The sequence below is a fragment of the Chrysochloris asiatica genome, unplaced genomic scaffold (genome assembly GCF_000296735.1).
Source record: "Chrysochloris asiatica unplaced genomic scaffold, ChrAsi1.0 scaffold00153, whole genome shotgun sequence".
Lineage (NCBI taxonomy): Eukaryota > Metazoa > Chordata > Mammalia > Afrosoricida > Chrysochloridae > Chrysochloris > Chrysochloris asiatica.
Window position 1 is genome coordinate 2,733,738 of NW_006408671.1, and position 5,129 is coordinate 2,738,866.

Sequence of the window (5,129 nt, forward strand, 5' to 3'; positions counted from 1 at the left end):
GATCCCTGGAACCATCAAGGGAGAAAATCAAGTAGGAAACCATGTCTGGAGAGGCAGTGACACTATGGATGGAGGCAGAGGCAATGTTTTGAACAGAAAGAGCTGCTGAGGACTCTGAACTCAGGGAGGGAGTGGGGTTGTGGGCTGGTGGCTGAGGAGCATGAGTGTGGGGTGTACACTTTGGGTGTTTGATGATGCATGCAGGAGATTGTGATCATTGCAATGAAACAAAATACTATAAGATGAATGTAAAGATAATGTTCACCCATGCAAACTAACACATAATTCACAATAAAAACTTAAAAAAATATTGACAGGATAAGAAGAGCATATTCCATTTCTCAAATATTCAGAAATATAAGTTTTCTGAATAGTTTACATTTTATTCTGTATATTTTTAATACTTTTTACTGTATTTTCCTTCATCAAACAAGCTTTCTTTATCATGTCAGTTATAGAAAGTGCATTTTTAATATAGTCTCTAAATTTTGCTTCATGACAAAGTATCTGTATATTACCTTTTTTCCTTAATCAACTTCACAGCACTGGAAATAAAATTCTGGATTGACAGTTCTATGCTTTCAGAATTAAAAAAATATAATTCTATTGTATTCTGGTCTACATAATTTCTTATGAGAAAAATGCAGTCAATTGTATTACGTTCTCTTAATCTGAAGTATGTCACTATTCTTCCAATATTTTTAAATTATATCCATTTTGTTTGTTTATGACAGTTTGATTATAAGGCAATGAATTTTGCTTTAAAAAAAAAAAAAAATGCATCCTAAGCATTCTGGAACTGTAACTATATGATATTCAACTTATGTGCATGTTTTGGCTATTTTCATTACAATGTTATCCCTTTACCAAAATATTTTTCTTTTATATCTGGAATTCCAATTATATATGTCTTGTTGTCAGGTGCCATCAAGTCGGAACTGACTCATAGAGACGCCATGCACAGCAGAAAAAAAACTGCCTGATCCTGGGCCAACCTCACTACCTACGCCACACTCGATGCCATCAATGATGCTACCTGGCCGATCCATCTCATTGGGGTGTCTTCCTCTCTTTTTCTGACCCTCCACCTTACCCAGCATGACATCTTTTTCCAGTGACTGTTCTCTCCGGACAATATGTCCAAAGTATGAGAGACGAAGCTTAGCCATCTTGGCCTCCAAGGAGCACTCTGGCTCCACTTCTTCCAAAATAGATCTATTGGTTCTTTTGGCAGTCCATGGCACTTTTAGTATTCTGCTCTAACACCACAATTCAAAGGCATCAATTCTTCTACGATCTTCCTTATTCACCGTCCATCTTTCACATCCATATGATTATATATGTCTACATATTGTTTATCTTTTCTTTCTTCAGTTTGTTGCTGTTGTTATGTGCTGTGAAGTTGGTTCAGACTCATAGTGACCCTGTACAGGGTTTCCGAGGCTGTAAATCTTTAAGCAGAAAGCCTCATCTTTCTCCTGCGGAACAGCTGGTAGTTTTGAACAGCTGACCTTAAGGCTCGCAGCCTGATTCATAACCACTATGTTACCAGAGCTCCTTTTCTTCAGTTTAGATAACTTTTATTGCTCACCTTACCCAGGTTTGCAATGAGTTCAATCCTACTCAATGGCACTTAATAACTCTTTTTGCTATGTAATCTTCATGCTGCATTTGGTTATTCTAGTGAGGGTTTTTGTCTGTTTGTTTGTTTTTAACTTTACAGATGATATTTTATAAATTTAAGAAATTCACTTGAGTTCAGTTTTCTAATTTCTAATTTTCTACTATGAACTTTCATATAAACTCTGTTAAATTTAGTTTTGCTTATAGGTAAAGTTAAGGAACTTTGGTAGCATAGACGTTACAAATCAGTCTGCTAATCTCAAGGTCAGCAGTTCAAAACTACCAGTTATTTAATGGGAGAAAGATGTTGCTTTCTATTCCCATAAAGATTTAAAGCCTTGGAAATCCTATGTAGGGTCTCTATGAATCAGAGCTGACTCCATGGTACACTACTGCCATAACCATTGGCAATGTTATAGAATCTTTATTTGCTCTTCTGTGTATTCCAATAGTCAAGGTATCTTCAGTTTAACATGTATTAATTATATTTATGTACAGAATTGCTAACATTTTTATTTTTTATGTAAAATAATTTAACATTTTATCCTGTGTATTTTTAATATTATGCATTCTACCACAAATCCCACACTCTTCAGAATAAAAAGGGCTCATTTTCTCAGTTCCTTCATCCAGAAACTCATATTTTTACAAGGGACTTAGTGGTCCATGAAGCATCAGCCTGATGCTCGGCAACAGGCCTGTGGCTTCAGCACAGCACAATAAGCTAAACAAACAACAACAACAACAAAAACAATCACAGAAAATACATTCCCTTGGAAATTGCATTTTCAGGTTTTAATTGTTTTCCAAAATCTGTAAGCTTTACATATTTTTTCCTTACTGTTGTATTCATAATTTCTTGATATGATCTTCCAGAATGAGCTTATGTACCATCAATAATTTGAAAGTTTCTTTAATCAATTGTCATTGTATTTACTTTCATATTTAAGCAGACAAGTAAGTCTCTATTTTCTTTTTACAGCTTCTGGGTAACATTCTTGTTTAAGAAGATCATTATATCGTTGTTGTTAGGTGCTATTAAATTGGTTCTGATTCATAGTTATCCCATGTACAACAGAACAAAACACTGCCTGATCCTGTGTCATCCTAACAATTGTTGTTATGTTTGCACCCACTGATGATTCTACTATGCCAATTCATCTCTAGTTTCTGTGACACTATATTTGTGTTTTATAATTTTATAACTTCTTTCATTCATCTATAATTTATTTTATAATATCTTGAGATATATGAATTGCAATTATTATCTTTGATACAGTCTTACAGACTTTTCTTTGTAAGACATTTTGTTGATATTCAATAACATTTTCTTCATGTTTTAAATTTTCATATATCCTGTGTGCTTTTTGTTCTTGACTTTCTATTAATAAAGATTATGTCTACAGTTCTAGTGAACTATACTCCAGTTATTCTTGTACCATTATATTTGTTTAAATATAGTGGCTGTAATGTTACATTTTGACCCCCAAAAGATATGTCCACCTGAGATTAGTGAATGTAATCTTATTTGGAAAAAAAGGAAAAAGGATCTTTGAAGATACAATTAAGTTAAGGATGGCAAGATGATCCTGCATTTAAGTTGGGTCTTAAATCTAATGATATGTGTCTTATAAAAGAGAAAGTAAAGAGAAATTAAAGCAGAGATACAGAGAGAAGGACATGTGAAAACTGAGGCTTTTGTTTTTACTACATTAGATTATTTTGTATTTTCCTCATATTAACACATCAGAGCAAACGTTCTTTGTTCATAAAGGAACATTTATTCCAGTTTTTGGTCGCTTATAATTATTAACATTTCACGTAGATAGAATTTATGCCTGTACTGTTTAATGAAATTAACCTATGATTTGTATTTTTATTCTCTTACACATATTTTAATCAAAATTGTTTTAAAAGTGAAGACAAGAAGATCTCATAGTTGTCAAATATTTCATTTTACTTGTATATACTATCAAAAATCATGGAAGCAGCAGTCAAGAAATTAGATAACATATTACATTAGCCAAATCTGCTGTACAACACCACTTTAAATTTTTTAAGAGCAAAGATGTCAGTTTGAGGATTAAGGTGCATCTGAACCAAGCCTTGGTGTTTTCAAAATCCTCATAATCCTATGATAGTTGGACAATAAATAAGGAAATCCATTGAAGAAATGATGCATTTGAGTTATGGTTTTGGAGACTATTGAAAGTATCATAGACTGCCAGAAGAACAAGCAAATCTTTGTTGGAAGAAGTATGGCTAGAATGCAACTTAGAAGTTAGAAAGGCAAGATTTGGTCTTTCATATTTTGGACAGGGTATCAGGAGGGACTTGTTCATGGAGAAGGACACTGTTCTTGGTATCAGCGGAGAAGAGAAAGGTTCTCAATGATATGAACTGGTACTATGGTTGCAACAATGGGCTCAAGCATAGCAACAATTATGAGGATGATGCAGAACTAGGCAGTTTTTTGTTCTGTTGTATATATGGTTGCTATTGGTCAAAACTGATTCAATAGCCACTAACTACTACGACATAATCTGAAATATGTTTAAATAACCTTAGATTATCTATTTGTCTCTCATATGTTGGATATGTTATCAGGAGGGATCAGTCCCTGCAGAAGGACAATATGCTTGGTAAAATGAAGTATCAGCAAAAACCAGGAAGACACCCTTCTCCCTCTGCTGCAGCCCCACCCATGCCAATGCACCAACAAGATGAATTGACCCATTGACAGAAATAGTGGGGTCAAATTTAATAATTGTGAGGATGGTGCAGGATCGGGTTATGTTTTGTCCTGTTGTGCATAGAACCCCTATGAGTTGGAACAGACTTAATGGCACCTAACAACAATAATTAAACAGAATCTGGAGGGGGGGGCAGTCTATTCCTTTAACCACTTTTAATGGAGTTTTGCAACAGTTTTTACTCTTAATTACTGCTTTTTATTTTTTTATTTTTTAAGTTCATACTTTTTGGTTGCTGTTGTTAAATGCTATTGAGTCCATTCTGACTCATAGGGACACTATGTCCAGCAAAATGAAATACTGCATAGTCTTGCACAATCCTATGAACTGTTGCTCTGTTTTAACCTATTGTGGTCACTGTGTCAAACCATCTCATTGAGGTTCTTACTCTTTCTTTCGCTCAACTTCAACTGGGCAAGTATGCTGCCAAAGACCTCTTTGAAGTATTAAAGAGCAAAGGTATAATTTAGTGGTTTAAGGTGTGCCATGGTATTTTAAATATGTGTGTGAAGGCTGGATAATGAGTAAAGAAGACTGGAGAAGAATTGATGCCTTTGAATTATGGTGTTGGTGAAAAAGGTTAAAAATGCAATGAATGAGAGCCTCTGCATTACATAAGACTATAGGTGAAATCCTGAACAGCAGCCAGAATCTCCAGAGGTGGGAAATTTCCCCCTGAGAGGATGGGCAGACCAGCCTGGAGCAGCTAGAAGAACAGAAGATACCTCTTGAAAGAAAGACTGACAGGAAAAA